At 33.8% G+C, this 18,317-nt stretch overlaps 1 pseudogene; it reads left to right on the forward strand.

The window, feature by feature from the left end:
* The first annotated feature begins 3,373 nt into the window (after positions 1-3,373).
* Positions 3,374-17,542, forward strand: LOC118573120 (annotated as a pseudogene).
* Positions 17,543-18,317: the final 775 nt, after the last annotated feature.

Raw genomic sequence — 18,317 nt, forward strand, 5'->3', positions numbered from 1 at the left:
AATCTGAATAATAAAGGAACAGCTGGAGTTATCACCATGATTTAATCTCAAAATGGACTACAAAACTACTGAAATGAAAACATGCTAAATTCGTATATAACTGATCAATGAAAACAAATGAAGATCCAGACATAAATACACACAGTTACAAATAGATGATATTTGATAAAGATGCCAGAAATACATGCGGAAAAATAGTCAGTGTCTTTAATAAATGATGCCAGTCAAACATGATAGCTGTATGTAGAAGAATCCAAATATATCATAATTCATCACTGTTTGTGGGAGTTTGAATTAAAGATGACCAACATAGAATTCCATGGATGCAGGAAGGTTAAATATAGATTAAGAGATTAGGAAGAACAGAAACCCTTTCCTAGTAAATGGAAATAGAATACTGAAATATGGATGAATGGAGGTGGGCAGGAATGGGAAAACCATTGACAGTGGGGGACAGAGTGTGGGATTAGGAAGGGAGTACACAGACAACTAAATTCAAGTCATTTTAATGTTATATAGAAATCTACTAAAATAAGTGCTTCCTAAAATATATACATGCATAGAAGTGACCTAAACAAAGTTAATCAATAATGGGAGACTGAGCCACAACTTGGTATATATATACACACATATATATATATATATGTGTGTGTGTGTGTGCGCATGTGTGTTTATGTATATATAGTATATATGTATATATATATATATATTACTAAAGATAGATATAAAAAATAAACATATAAAATAAAGGAGTACAGATTCAGAGAATTATCATAAAAAGAAACTCAAATGGCAGAGAAACATTTAAAGATGTGTTCAACATATTTATATATTCTGTCAGAGTAGGTAAGAACAATTAAACAAGTGACAGCCTACACCAGTTCCATGTGCACTAAAAAAAAAACAAAACAAAACAAAACATATATCTACTGTAGGTTGGAGTGCAAGCTTGTACAGCCACTAGAGAATTCACTTTAGCAGTTCTTCAGGAAGTTGGTCTACCATAAGATCCAGCTATAACACTTTTGAGCTGATGTCCAAAGTTTGCTTCATCCTACCACACAGACACTGGCTCATCCAATCTCATTGTTGCTCTATTCATAATAAGCAGAAATTGGAAATAACTTAGATAGCTCTCAACAAATACTTGGATAAAATAAATGTAATACATTTATACAATATACCATTACTCATCCATTTAAATAAAAACATTATAAAATTCATAGGTACACAATTTCAGTAGGTAGTCCAGATACAATAGATAAATATGATATATATTTGATTATATGTAGATATTAGATTTGAGTCAATGACAAGCAAGCTAGAATCCACAGACATAGAGAAGCCAAGTCCAAAATAGTGGACTAGGAAGACCATTATATTTTCCTAAGAAATGCATAGAGAATTGATAGAAATAGATGAATAGGGAAGGGGCTGATATCAGAATAGCAAATGGCAAGGGAGGGCAGAGTATGGGAATAAGAGCTTCCTAAAATAGACACATCCATGAAGGTGATCTAAATGAAAACAACCAATAATAAGAGAGATAGATCCCCAAATGGACATAATTTGTTCACTATTGAAGCTTCCTCTCCCAGGATTTAAGTTACGTTTAATTGAATCATTAAACAATGAGGTACCATAGCAAACCCAAAACAACCCAGTCTGTCATCAAGTGCTGTTCTTCACACACTGATAGCAAAGTCTCTTTGCTGAAGACAACACCCATAAAACTCACTGAAAATGGAGATGTGAAGCTGGTGTCTACAAGAAACATTCACTATGATATGCTACTACATATCATATACTGATATCTTTACTACTATTCTACAAAAGTAAAGTATTCTACACACCATCAAGGAGAAACATAAACAACAACACAGCCTCAACCTCTTTAATCTACACTGTTATCCTGGCTATACTGCATGCTAGTTGAATGGTAGAACAAATGTTGTGGTAATAACCTACCAATAACCCAATTTGACTGAGGCAAAACCCACTAGATAGAAACCATACTCAACACTGCTTGCATGACCAAGAACCTGAGAGTACATAACCCAGGGACGTAGGGCAGAGCCAAATACAACTGTTCCAAAATCTATATTAATAAAAAGATTCTGGATGTCAATCTGCTATACTCTGAGTCCAATGCCTTTCTCAGCCATCATCAAAGAAACTTTGTCCTGCAGCAGATTGTAACTCATACAGACTTCCAAAACAAGACATTTGCAGAGAGTGAGAAACATTGGAATTCTTGGTCCTAAATGTATTAAGTCTATCAAATGCCTCCTCTCAGAAAGTATAAAAGCTAGAGAGGATGAAGGACATTAAAATATCAAGAACCTATATTTCAATTTGATTGATGAACATATGCACTCACTGACACAGCATGCATGGGTTTTTCATGAGTCTCCACCAAATGGGGATCTAATGCTGAAAAAATATAGATGCATGATCCCATTCCTAAGCCAAAAGCAATCTCTAATTGATTGACTACTTCCAAGGGAACATCATTGGAAACTATCTACTTTTAAGGTTTGGCTACATGCACAGCAGTAATGACCAGCAGAAACCAAACTCCATATCCTTCTTGGAAGTTACTTGTCTCACAATGTCATGTCAGGACTTTACATTTTTTGAAAGTTTGTCATTTTCTTTTTGGCTTTTATATTTATTATTTATTTGTTTTTTGTATATTTATGATAAATATATTATATATTATTACATGTAATATGTCATAAATATATTTGATTTATTTAATAATTTATATGATATAAATTATATATTATGATATATATTATAAATATATAGATATATATTTATAAGATTTTCTTTGCTACAACAATAGAACTTCTGATTCATGTCTCTTCCATTCAGCTATTTTTCTTCCATTTCTTCATTTTATTTAATTTTTATGTGCTGGTTTCAGTTTAAATTTATTGTTACATTTTCTTATATTATAATCCCTTAAAGATTGTATTTTTCCTAATGAGAAACGAAAACAGGAAAGATCTGGTGACAAAGTTGCAGGAAGGAAATTGGAGGAGGAGATGTTTGGGAACACATATCAGGATATATTTTGTGAGAAAAGCAGTTATTGTGGAAATGAAGATGATTACTTAAATAAAATTACTGAAATTTTCTTGCACCTGAGCATAATAACTCAGATGCACACCCTGAAGTGAGAATGTTGAAGAGATCTCTAGAGAATAATAAGTTTAGAATTATTATATTAGGAAACAAAAATATACTTCTAACTGCTAGAGCAGCAAAAGAGACATATGTGTGTACAGGCACATTTGAAACGTGGTTTTCTGAGAAGCTCTGCTTCTTGCAATTTTACTTAGGTTCCAGACTTGTTGACATTATAAGGATGTTCTATTTGATGTTTTTCCTCTTTGTAGTGAGGCTTTCCTTTCTTTACTGCAGTTTGTTGGGTCCAAGGTGCTTTCTGAGACGTAAAGGTCTAGGTACATGGGGTGAAGATAAAGACACTGATTGCTTTTTCTCTGTTTACACAAAGCATGGTCACATCAAGAATGAATATTTAACCAGTAATTTAGATAAGAAGTAAGTACCTTTCTCTTTTTTTTATTGATCATCAATGTAAATACTTAAAAGTATGAACGAAATGTCATTCTGCATGTTTTTTGTCTGTTTTGCCCTACCATCATATCTAGGACATGACCAAAATTTATTTTTATGCTGATTATAACCCTATTTCAAGTGATTTATTGGTTCTCTGATTCATCTACTTAGAGTTGTATATTTTAAGCTGAAAAGTGAATAATATAACCTGTCTATATTTTTCTAGAGAAGTTTCTTTATATTGACAAATTCCACGGTATGTTGCCAAGTGATGTTTCCAAGACACATAATCCAAGGCACTGACAGGAGTCCATTTCTTTGAGGCTGAATATAAATTTTTCTATAGATGTTATGCTAGTGTTTTTTAAATCATGATGGAATGCCCAATTCCTAAGACAAGAGGCCTTTGGTATTTCTCAATTGCTTCATGGGTACATTTCTTAAAAGTATAATGCATATTTATTCAAATGTTGTTCATGTCATCATTTCAAAACTGCTGTGCTTTAGGACTCCTGCACCTGAAATCAAGCATAAAAACATAAAAATCATTCACTCTGGTAAATTTATTCTTTGAGTTAAATTTGTTTCACTTTAGAACATGTACAGCCATATATTGTTTTAATGGCAATGTCATTAGGGTTTTTTTTAATTCCATGTTGTTCATGTATAACAGCCATCTATACAATTTCAGGAGACAGTTTGTGTACTTGATAAAGAGGGTATGTTGTGAGGATGTGTCACTCTTGTTTAATAAATGGAGACTGTCCAAAATGTCTAAACATGATTTTGGGATAGGCAGAATGATCGAAAGAGTAAGGTAGAGATGCCAGGAGATTCAGAGCAAGAATGATAGGCAGTGCAGAAATATGGTTATAAAGCCACGAGGCAGAAAGCAAATTAATAGAAATGGGTTAATTTAATTTATAAGAGCTATTTAGAAACAAGCCTAAGTTAAGGCTGAGCTTTTCTTATTAATAAATCTCTGTGCCAATTTTTTTTGAGATGGCAGCCCAAAGAAAAGCTCAACTACAGCATGTCACTGTAAAAAATTATTTTATATATCCCTTGTAAAGTGATAGAATGAAAGTTGTTGTCTGTAGCACATGCGACAATTGAAAATAATCTATTAAACTCACAAATTTGGTAACTTTTATTACTATTGATTTTATATTTCCTGTTTTGATTCTCTGCTCCATATCTTTAATTTCTGGCATTTATTCCACATTATTTCTCTTTTTCTTTCTCCCAATTATAAAGAGCGTGTTTATGTAGTGTGGCAATATTTACTTCACACTACAGATTAGTTCATTTGACTATAATTTAACTAGTTTAGTGATGTTTACTGGATTCTACATTTGGTTTGGATAATTGTAGCAATGACTCCTGTAGCATGCTAAGCAAATTATCACAAGTTACATCCTAAATATCTGGTAATAAACATGTGCAAGATGGACAGTGTACTTTCTGTGAGGAATACCACAATGAAGTTTTTATATTTGAGACAAAAGCTGTATTCATTCATTAATAACATATGGAAGAATGAAATTCATAGCAGAGGATGATGTTTGAGATCATGGTGTAGATGAAAGAAATTTTCAAGAAGATTAAGAAAACAATGAAAAGCAGCAATAAAACTGGTCTCAGTGTAAAACATAGTCATAGCAATGAAGGACAATGAGGAATGACATTAACTGAAATCATGTTATTTTTACATTAACAAAGCAATTTTCACAGTGAAAGGGAGCATTAGAGTGATGACTCAGAGTCCAAAATACCAAAAAATTAAAAAAGATTTCTTAGATGGTATTCAGTACAGCTTGAATGAGAAAATCTTCATTCATGCTAAGTGCAGTTTTGTTATATCTCTAACAGTCACTAGAGTTCTTAAAGTTAGAGAAATATTCTCTTGTTGGAAGTAGAGATGAGAGAACTGGCAATTCCACTTTTATTGGTTCTTATATTTCATCAGCTTATGGCTAAACACTCCTCAGTGATGTGATCTCTCTAGGTAAGATACCTGGAGTGATTGTTAAGGCAAGAAAAGGATTATGTAGTCATAAAAACAACAGAGATACAAAAGTTCCTAAATGGTACTGATCATTTCCATGATTTTGTACATATAAGTGAATATTCATTCAAAAAAGACATTGGTTTATCTAATACTCTCTGAAGTATGTATTTATTACATAAAATATCATAGGAGGATGTGTCTATACATGTGTTATCTCTGTTCATATGTTATGTCACAGCATGTAGGTTGTATCATTATTTTTTACTAGTGTTGGGATGGTTCTATCATGAAAAAGTATATAATTGTTGATAAAGAAAATGATGTTGAAGAAATAAAAAATTGAGGAAAAGTTACCTATATGTATCTTTGTCAAGTTGAATTGAATCTAATTTTATAGTGAAGGGAATAAACTATGCCTTTCTAAAACACAAGCATAATACAGGTAGTTTACATATATATATATATATATATATATATATATATATATATATATATATATATATATATATATATACAAACAATATATTCATATATATTTCAAATGTTTATGCTGTTGAAATTTTTGTGTTATGAATAGGCATTCTATCTAAACACTTATTAATAGTATTTTATGATATTTATAGTATTGTCAGAGAACCCTATATATTACACACTTAATTGAAAATTTTTCTCCCTTTGTGGTTGATAAGCAACTTCAAACTTTTAGCTTTTATAATTTGATGAATCATCTTTGAAATCAGGGTATTTATCCCTCAATTGTATAATCTAAAATTAAATGGAGCACTCTAACATTTTCTCTGTTATTTTTACATCTTTCATTTCAAAGAGAGCTTACAAATAAGGTAAATGTCATTTTAATATGATTTGTATTGGATCCCAGGAGAAATGTTCACGTGATTATTCATGTGTTTTTAGAAAACATGCTTATTTTAGCTTATGTCAATATATGAAAACGATACTCATTGATTTTTTAATGGGACTTGTAGAATATTAGTAATTGATATTGTGACAAATTATATTGTTAAAATGAAATTTTTGCTATAAGTTCATTTTAAACTTGAATTGAAAGAGTTGTTTCACTATACCAGACCAATATTTGACATCCACATTTTTCAAAATGCAATCACTAAAATTGATTATTGGTTGAACAGTCTGCCTAGGTTATTTCAGAGTTGAATCAGCATTTTTATCTATAATATAGTAAATCAGATTTCACATATTCAAACTGCTTTAATGACACACATAATCAATTTGTCTATGACCAATCAGAGGCTTTTTTCAGTGTGGCTTCAGTTATTCATTAGAACTTGTGATTGGAATGATTGATGACAGAAAGGGTAGGATATTGTATGTATTTTATTTTTTCTTATTTTTTATTCATTTTATATACCATCCACAGATCCCTCTCTCAATCCTCCTCCAATTTGCTCTGCTCCCCACCCCCCGGCCTTTCCTCCTTTATCTCTCCTCCCCTTTTCCAACAGGGCAGGTTTAACCATTGGGAAACAGCTAAGCCCCGCATATTCAGGTGAGGCAGAACCAGTCCTCTCCCTGAATATCAAGGATGAACAAGATGTCAGACCACAGGTAATAGGATCCAGAAAGTTAGGTCATTCACCAGAAAGAGACCCTGATCACACTGTCAGGAGCCCTTCAAACAGACCCAGCTACATAACTGTTTCTGAGGGTCCAGTCTGGTTCCATGCAGATTCTACAGCTGTCCAAAATTCATGAGCTCCTTTGAGCTTGGTTCAGTTGTCTCTGCAGATTTCCCCATCATGATGTTGACCCTCCTTTCTCATAAAATCCCTATTCCCTCTCTGTGTTTGACTGCACTCCTGGTGCTCAGCCTAGTGCTTGGTTTTGGGTACCTGCATCTTCCATCTTACCAGATAAAGACTATCTTGAACCAATTAGGGCTGGAAGACTGTATTTTATTTCTTTATATATTAAAAAATATTATATATTTGGTTTGAGCATACTAAAATTCTTGAACACTGTTTATATATGGCACAGTTATTATGGGAATAAGATATTCTATTGGAATTGTAGAATCCTAATTTGTTTTCTACCATTTTCTCTTGTTTACTCAAGACATGATGTAAATGCTTTGGCCTTCACTCTTTCCAATCTAGATGCATAGTATTGCCAGGAATATCAATCGATCTGCATTCACATAGTTAAATCTCCAAAATTGTGAACTCATAAAACTGTCATGATTTGAAGCTAATTGCACTAGGTACAATTTTTATTAGTTGTTTAAGAGTTTGGTATAATGCATTGTGATGACATTTGTTCCTCTCCTTCACTACTCTTTTTTATTAACCCATCAAGTATAATTTGTGCTTCTGATTAATTTTGAATATGAGTCCTTCCACTGGGCAATGAATGATGCACTCTTAAAGAAAACTGAGTCTTACTTTTCAAGAATGTATTAATGGCCTATATTTATCTATATTTGGATATTTTTCTGTGGTTAATGATATTTGTGTTTAGATTATTTCTGTTATATATGAATAAAGGGTTTACATAAATCAGAAAATTCATGACCTCAAATAAAGCAAGAGATACTTACAAAAACATAGAGGAATGGAAAAAAATAAGAAATGAGGATTCCCCCAGTGGGAATAACCAACAAAAATTCTAACATTAAAGGAATTTTCTTTAGCTTATAAACAAATGGCAACAACAAAATTTTGGTCTTGAAAACCAATAGTGTTCATGTTTGACAATACCTTATCATGGTCATGCTTTGGAGCAGAAGGCAATGTGGTGAATTGAAAAGGAAATAATATTCAGTTATACTCCAGATTGTCCATAGATTACAATGAACATCCAGCCTTGTGTTCAATCATAATGGGAAATGTGGAAATTAGGATGATGTTACTTGGAAAATGATTTTTTAAAGTATGTAAGTAACTAATTGATCATAGATGTGATATAGAAACCTTTAAATAAAAAAATGAATGAATAGTAAGAGTTCATGGAAATTGATTACTTGAATCCATAAGAAGAACAATTTTAAAATCTGAAACTTTATTTAGAAAAGTGGATTTTAGTAATTTTAGAAATTAATATCATACAATAGTAACTTCATTGTTTGAACTAAAGAATCTAAATTTAAATCTGGAAATACCACACACCAATAAAACCCCTCCAAAATGGCAGAGTACTAAAAAACATTTCAGGCCTGGTTAATTTTATATCAAACAGAATAGTTTAAGAAATTAAAGAATACAAAACTTCAGAGTAAAATTATTCAAGCATTAGAACCAAAAAATTCTATGGCAAATATACTATTCATTCAATTGATAGATAGCTGTACAGCAACAGAATAGGCTAGTGCACTCAGATGTGGAACATTGTCCTAAAGTAAGAGAATACACATGAGAGGAAACAATGGTTGAAACAATCCAAGGAAAACAGAAAATGAGACAAATTATTAACTAATTGTTATATATGATTTTCTTTTTTTTCTTAGTAAGAAATCCACTATTCATTTCACATACCAACCACAGATTCCCCTCTCCTCCCTCCTCCCACCCCTGAGTCTTCCTCCTTAATCCACCCCCCATTCCCATCTCCTCCAAGGCAAGGCCTCTCATACAGAGTCAGCAGAGCTTGGTACATTCAGCTTGGGCAGGTCCAAGGAACTCCCCCTGCACCAAGGCTGTGTAAGTTGTCCCACCAGAGGTACTGGGCTCCAAAAGGCCAACACATGAACCATGGATGGATCATGATCCCTCTAACAGGGGGTCCCTTAAGCAGATCAAGCTACACAACTGCCTCACATATGCAGAGGGCCCAGACCAGTTGTATGGAGGACCAACAGCTATTGATCTGCAGGTCACGAGTTCCCTTAAGAAGTCTCTGTAAGGTTCCCCATCACAATTTGCCCCTTGCTCAAGGAATTCCTCTTTTCTCAGCCTTTGAGTGTACTCTTGGAGCTTGGCCTGGTACTTGGTTGTGGATCTCTGCATCTGCTTCTATTCGAAACTGGATGAAGGCTCTATGCTGACAGTTAGGTTTATCACCAATATGATTAGTAATTTAAAACAGTTCACTCACCTTCTCCATTACTGATATCAGAGGATCTGCATGGAGATTAAAATTTAAGGTATTAGAGAATGACAATGTTTTCATAATTTGCACAAAGCAACAGGAATCCAGAAACAAGTCTAGCATCTTCAGATGAACAGATATAAATTAAATTGTTCATCATCAACCAGAAGGCCTGTAGGTACCAGTTTTCTTTTTCCTTGCATGGTCCTACAGCCAATGAGACCCAGCTAAACACACAGAGGCTTATATTAATTATGAACTGTATTACCATGCCCTATGACTCAATTTTCTTGCTAGCTAGCTTTTATACCTAAACTCACCAATTTCTATTCATCTGCATTTCTCCATGTGTTCTGTTTCTTAACCTGTATTCCATTGCATGCTGCTCTCTGAACAGCGGGATGGCGTCTTTTCCTCTCTGCTTTTCTTCTTCCTGTCTCTCTCTCTCTCTTCAATTTCCTACAGAGCTATAGCATGACTTGATATAGCCCAAATAGCTTCATTTATCAATCAATCAGAAAAACACATATCCACAGAATACAAAAACATCCCACAACAAGGGCCCACGTGAAGTTGTCATATTCTTTATAATAAATAGTCATTGTTACAAACAATAACATATCACTGAAGATTATAGAACATGAAATAGAATGGAAAAGGACAAAGGTGCACAAAATAAAGAGAAAAAGTGAAAATTGCTATTCTATCTATATAGCTAATAAATTTAAAGGTTCTCAGAGATTGTGATACAGATGGATATATTTTGTTATCCATATCCATACTCATAACTAATTCAGGGCCTTGTCAATGGTTGCTTCTTTGTAAAAATCTATCACAAATTCAGAAGAAGATAATATCCACCTATTTTCCATTTATGTTATTTTCTATAATTCTACAATAAAGGAAAGAACAGATTAAATGTATTCTGGTAACATCTTTTCACTGTGCTCACACAAAGTAATAAAACTGTAAGAAAGTTCAAAATGAAAGCTATCCACATGAGTGATATACACTGGTAAAATTTGAAGATTACTTCCATAATTTAAGAAATCCCATATTCTCATACAGCAGAGTAAAAGGGCTTGTGTCATCATAACAATGGGAAAAATAAATATTAAATACATAAAATTTATTAGTTTACTTTAATATTATCATGTTTGGAGCCCATCTCTAATGATGCATTTGCTCTCTTTTCAGGTTGACTAATAAGAATATGCACTTGATTTTGTCTCTTTATTTTGCTCTTGAAAATATCAACAATGACCCACATATTCTACCCAATATTTCTCTGTTGGTTAAAATTGAATGTAGCCTCCTGGATGATTGGAGAATAAATAGTTTATACACAAAATTAGGTGAAATTCTTCCTAACTACTACTGTATGAATCAGAGAAGATACTTAATCACACTTACAGGTCCGATATGGTTATCATCTGGTATGCTTGGACCACTCTTGTACGTCACAAATAGACCAGAGGTAAGCATAGGTGAGTTAGTTTTAATGAAGCATTGGCTCCATTCATCCTACTTTTCATATACTGAGGCTGATTAAAGAAAAAAGTATGTATATATGTATTTTGATGCATAGAATTCAAAGTATATATACTCAGAAAGCATTGACACATACCACCCCTTTAGCATAAATTGACCCAAGGAAAAGGAAAAATTTGAAGCATATCCCTAGCAGATTTAACTTATCTATACTTTTTTAGATATCCACAAGTAATTATGTATGATTTAATAATGAGATGAAAATCCACATGCCCTAATATTTCCAGCTTATGATGAACACACTAGATTTAGACTAATCACTGTGTATTCCACATTCTTCAATTCATTGTCTATTCTATGACATTCAACTTTATTATGGACCATTTCATCCTCTCCTGAGCAGCCATGAACAGTTTCCACATCTCCACCAGATGGCTCTGAAAGACACATCTCAAGCTTTGTCCATGGTGTCTTTGATGGTATATTTCAGATGGAACTGGGTTGGAGCAATCATTTCAGATGATGACCTAGGACTTCAATTTCTCTCTGAATTGAGAAGAGAGATGCAAAGAAACAGTGCTTGCTTAGCCTTTGTGCATATTGTCATGGAAGACAAAGTATTATTCTGGAAAAATGTAAATATTTATTTTAATGAGATCACAACATCATCAGCTAAAGTTGTTGTCATTTATGGAGACAAAGACTCTCATCTGCAACTTAACCTTAGATTCTACAGACTAGCAAACCTTCTGAGGATCTGGGTCACTACTTCACAGTGGGATATGATCACACATAATGATGGATTCCTTCTTGATTCCTTCTATGGGACCTTTATATTTTTACTTCACTTTTCTGAATTAACTGGTTTTAAAAAATTTATTGATAGCACAGGATTCCATGTATACCAATCCAGTTTTCTCTGCCAAATTATGGTGGATATATTTTAATTGTTCTTTGACTTCATTTAATTCTATGAACCTTAAAAATAGTTCATTAGAAAAACGAACTGGTTATTCCAGCACCATTTTGAATTGTCTGTGAGTGGTACAGGTTATGTCCTATACAATACTGTGCATGCTGTGGCCCAGGCACTCCATGAGATGCTGCTACAAGAAGTAGATACATTGTCAAAATATTCTGAAGAAACACTGGAGTTTGACTCTTGGAAGGTAATATGTATTCCAGTGAAGGTAATGAACTGACATAAATATAATTTCATAATGGATAATATAGGTTCTATCTAAGAATTTCAGGATCATTTCTTTTATACATAACAATTTATGTTACTTAGACAGAATATCATAGAAAATTAATTGTTCATAGGCCTTGTTCCTGCCAACACTGACACTCAAGACAGTTATTAATGATCTATGCCAAGAATGTTTCCCATAATACTTCTTTCACATATGCATGTTTTTAATATTTGAAATAAAAATGTAGTTCTCTCTCATGAAAATTTAAAGCCAACAAGAAGCTGAGTGTCATTTTAAGTGATACAAAAGTTGGTGAGCAATTAGGTGGATAGATCTTCAATAACTGCCAGTAATTCTTCCACATTATTTAACATAATAAAAACCTCAATTCCTTAGCCAATTATCAGGTAACATATAGAAGAAATAACGTGTGTAATATATCTCTACTCTCCATGAATACCATTCAGGTGGGTTAGTTTTAAGTAATGAAGGTCAGTGAGAAGCTGGTATTTCCATATCATAATGTTATTGTTATCCCTATGTGGACTTTTCCATTTTCCACATGAGTATTTGGTATTAAGACACCATTCCAGACAGATTAATGAAAATTAGTGGCAATCTACATTTCTAATTTTTTCTTCTAATATGAAGTATACTTGAAACTAAAATAATAAATATTTCAGATGGTACATTTCCTAAAGAACATACAATTTATAAACCCTGTTGGAGACCAAGTGAACATGAATCAGGAAGTAAAACAAGATGTGGAGTACGACATTCACTACAGCATTGAGTTTTTGCCTAATCTTGGACTTAAGGTGAAAATAGGAAAGTTTTCCAAATATTTGCTACATGGTCAACAATTATATATGTCTGAAGATATGATAAAGTGGAATATAGACTTTAGTCAGGTTTGTTGGACTTTCTTGAACAATTTACAAGCAACATAAGTAACCAAAATCTCAAGGTTGACTTCAGCACCCTCCCGAAATAGCTTATTTTCAAATATAGTCACTAACTTATTTCTCACATTTCTAGATTTTTCCTTCAGGACACATTTTATATCAGTAGTATGAATATTCATATTTTGTGATGGGTCCACTTTTCCTCTTGGCTTGTTGGCCACTTGGTTGAGAGGGCAAAGTCAGTAGCTCTGACAGAAAGCTTTGCACATGGCCCATGAGCATGAGCATGAACAGAGACAGCTCTTCAGGAGACAGACTTAGATGAATCAGCTCAACTTTATTCTACAGCATAGGCAACACATAATATTGTGGAACCTGGTGAAAAAATAATTCCCATTAAGTGGCATAGTGTGAGCACAAGGTTTAGTATGTGGTAGTAGGATCCTTTTACAAAACTCCTAGCACAAATCTTCTAGAAGGAATCTGTGCCAATGTTCAAGCCAAAGATGAATCAGCATCTACTTCAGAGACAGACTTCTGGATTAGAAACTTTTCAGTCCTACAGCTTGTGTACATTCCCAAAATAGGGGCAGGTAGGGACAGGAAATTCTTCTGGAGGAAGGGAACCCCATATATGGCACTACTGAGATAAGCTGCCAGGCTATGGGGAATCTTTGACATTTACCTGACAGAAATGTCTTTCAATAGCATTGCTATGTATTTGTATGTCTATGTACCTATTTATATGATAGATACATAAATATAGATTAAATGTGTACACACAAGATGGGCAGTGGTTTCAAATGACATTATTCCTAGCACCCAGGAGGCAAGACAGGCAGATCACTGTGAGTACAAGCCAGCCCGGGCTACAGAGTGAGTTCCAGGAGAGGAAGAAAGCTACACAGAGAAACTCTATCTCAAATAACACACACATATATGTTTATAATTATATAAATCATAATATATTTACAATATATAACCACAATATGAAATAAATGTTACTTTTTAATTTATTTCCATATTTGTAAAAGGATGTTTTTCAATAGTACCATGTTCTAAATTTCTATCACTATTACCAAGTAAATAAGACATTTTTGTTATATTTCAAATATTACATATACTTGTTAATTTTCTCAGATTCCATCCTCAGTATGCAGTGTGCCTTGCAGTCCAGGATTCAGAAAATCCCCTTAGCAGGAAAAGGCTGTCTGCTGTTTCAATTGTACCTCTTGCCCAGAAAATGAAATTTCCAATATGTCAGGTAAATATACAACATACCAACAGATTTATTAGATTAGTTAATTTCTGTCATCTCAATGACATCCTCTGGGAATTGAAAAGATGAAAATTCATCAGATCATCAAATTAGCAAAAATTCTACCTCTGAAGCACCACAACCCATGTCCTGAGACACATTTTTGAATCCTGACTCCAGCACCTGTTCATGTAGTAGTATCGTTTGGAAACTGATAACTGATTTAAAGTACTAAATATCACTGTAGAATTGATCTTATCTGGAATTCAGCCTTTCATAATATATCTAATTTTTTCTTCTTTCCTAAACATGGGAGCTGCACATTATTATTTACATATTATCTATGAGATTTGTGATAGCTTGTAGATGATCATGGATGATGCTTCCTTATTAAGAGGCATTCATTTTCTCATGTGTCCTATGGTAGATAATTCTGTCAATTGGTTGGTTGTGTTTTAATTTGTAGACTAGTCTACAGGTGATTTTTGGCAGCATATAGAATTCCAAACTGAAACATTTTTTTTAAATATTTCAGTTTTGAAAACAAGTATGCGTGTACACTTTTCAGACTGACTAGGTGGGAATACCACTTTAGTGACAAGGCACCCAGGGAACAGTTCATAGTGATGTTAGAGGTCCCATAGCAGGTAACTGAAAGAAATGAAATAATTGCTTTGAGAGTAATAACGCAAACTTAAAAAATAAAATTGCTGATTTATTAAATCTGAAGACCAGATGAGAACTGTTCTAAATTATTTGAATATCATTATTATGAAGATGCACGTAGACTTTACACACAAGAAAAATCCATTGAAATGTTAAACATATTTTGTAGAGGACCAAGTGAATAATGGGAAAAATAGTTTCATGGAACAGTAAGTAGAAAATGAATTGATGAAAATTATGTTTCACATATATTAACTTGAGAGTAAAAGAAAATAAAAATAATGTACAGGTATTTTAAAATTTGGACACTGTATATGTGCATTTTAAAATAATAAAAATAAAATATTTAATAGCTAATAATAATTATAAAATTATTAGAAAAATGAAATGTGAATGTTTTTGTACAATTGTTTGGATCACATCACACATTAAAATATAAGAGAACAAAAGCAATTGGTAGGGATTTACAGTCATGAAAGGAATAACTCATGATTAGAATATTATTATTAATTTCAAGTTTGCTGTGTTGATCCATTCATTTGAATGCAGTTGAAAATATGATGTGGTAAATTACATTGTATGGGTGGAAGACAGCTCTTCCTTCTATCCTTTATTGTGTGCCTTGTCTATGCCCTGAGGGGCAGAGCCTAGTCCTACCTCATCTTGCCAGGCTTCATTGGTACCCATGGAAGGCATGCCCCTTTCTGAAGAGAAACAGAGGAGACATGGAGTGGGGGTGCAGAGGAGAGCTGTGGGAAGCAAGGAGAATAGAGAAGGGAAGGGAAACTGCGTTCTGGAACTAAAATAAAGGAATACATTTGTTTAATTTAAAAATATGGAAAGTATCTCCATGTTATTTTCTCAATAACTATTTTTTCTGTTATGATTCAAACTTACAGAAATTAGTAAACTGGTCAATTCTGTTTATTACCAAAATACATAAGAAATCTAATAATAAATGTGATACCCTTAACATGTAGAGACTTTGGGTTGGAAATGGTTCGTGAACCTTCTGCTTTCCCAGACATGTTTTATGCAGTCTTTTAAGCAACATATGCAGTTGATTGTGTTTCAGTACACAAGCAGTTACAAAAGGACACTTGCCTTGCAGCTGATAGACAGACAAAAGTATCTACAGAGAAACCGGGTTTTATGGTTTTATATTTAATATTTACTGAATTGTTAAGACTATGTATGTGTTTCTACATTGTACTCAATAAGGTGTTTTATTGTGTAAACAATATGTAAATGATAAATGTAAATGTAAATTTGTGCATTAAAAATTAGATATGGTTATTGCTATTAATTCTTAAATAAAAAAGTTAACTTTCTGTCTAACTCAAAAAATAGGGCTAATATAAGAAGAATATTTTAATGCATTAATGTAATATGTTTTTGTTAAATACTAAGAAATATTAAACCTGATAATGCATTTATTCCTGTACCAGACATGGATCAGTGTGTGAAGTGCCCTGATGACCACTATGCCAACACTGAAAGAAATCACTGTCTCAAAAAAGTGGTGGCATTCCTGGGTTATGAAGACCTCTTGAGAATGTCTCTAGCCTGCTTGGCTCTATGTTTTTCTATTCTAACAGGTGTAATACTTGGTGTCTTTTTGAAGCACAAGGACACTCCCACAGTCAAGGCCAACAACCGAACTCTCAGCTATGTTGTACTCATCTCCCTCATCTTTTGCTTTCTCTGTTCCTTGCTCTTCATTGGCCAACCCAATGAGGCCACATGCTTCACGCAACAGACCATATTTGCAGTAGCGTTCACAGTGGCTGCTTCTACTGTCTTGGCCAAGACAATTACAGTAGTACTGGCCTTCAAGGTTACTACTCTAGGTATAAGATTGAGGTGGCTGCTGGTGTCAGGGGCACCTAACTTCATCATTCCAATTTGCACTGTGATTCAACTGATTCTATGTGGGATCTGGCTGGGGACTTCCCCACCATTTGTTGATGTTGACATACATGTTGAAAAAGACCACATTTTGATTGTCTGTAACAAAGGGTCAATTATTGCCTTCTATTGTGTTCTGGGATACTTGTGCTCCATTGCCATGGGAAGCTTTACTGTAGCTTTCTTGGCTAGAAATCTGCCTGACACATTCATTGAAGCCAAATATCTGACATTCAGCATGCTGGTGTTCTGTAGTGTCTGGATTATCTTCCTCCCTGTCTACCATAGCACCAAGGGCAAGGCTATGGTGGCAGTGGAGGTGTTCTGTATCTTGGCATCCAGTGCAGGGCTACTTCTTTGCATCTTTGCTCCAAAGTGCTTCATTATTTTCTTAAGACCTGAGAGAAATTCTTTTCAAAAGGTCAGGAATAAGCATTTTAAAATGGAAAATGCTCATTAAATTTTCCTTTATTGTTAGAACATACTTCCCAACAAGACGACACTGCCATGTGACTCTCAAATTTTAAGTCAAAATATGTACTTTGTCTCATGAGTAAAATCAGAAAATAAACTACAAAGTAGAGTTATAAAATTTGGCACAGACCTAGTTCTCATGGACTTTGGTGACATTGAATTTGGACAAGGCAACCTAACCAGGCTGGGCTGGGGGTGACTCAAAAGCAGGCTTAAGTGTCAGAGACCCATTCATTCCTACAGTAAAGAGTCCTTTGATCTAAATCGTGTCCTACAGGCAAAATATGCTAGGGCGATAATGGCAGGGAAGTTTTTAAACAGCAAACCTATGTTTGACCAAAGTTCACTTCCTGCAATGGAACTCACACTCATCACTGAATGGATAGTCAAGGACCTGAGGCTAGAGAGCCCCAAAACCAGAAGTAAAACCAAAGACTACTGCTCTAAAAAGAAAACCAATAAAATGATTCCTGTGGATAATCTATGTTTATGGATCAATACATGATTCAATCATCATCAGAACAGCTTCGTCCAGCAGCAGAAAGGAGAAGATACAGAGACCTATATCCAGATATTTAGTAGAAAGAAAGTCTAAGTTGGAGATCTACATCATTTCCCTCCCCACAGAGCTCATAGAATTCCACACAAATGGAGGCATAAAGATTCTAAGAGCCAGAAGCGTTGGAGGACATTAGGAGACATTTGTTCTCATAATCAAATAAGAAAAAGATGCATATAGGCTCAGAAAGATGGAAGCAGTA

Source organism: Onychomys torridus, chromosome 1 (assembly GCF_903995425.1).
Source record: "Onychomys torridus chromosome 1, mOncTor1.1, whole genome shotgun sequence".
Classification (NCBI taxonomy): Eukaryota; Metazoa; Chordata; class Mammalia; order Rodentia; family Cricetidae; genus Onychomys; species Onychomys torridus.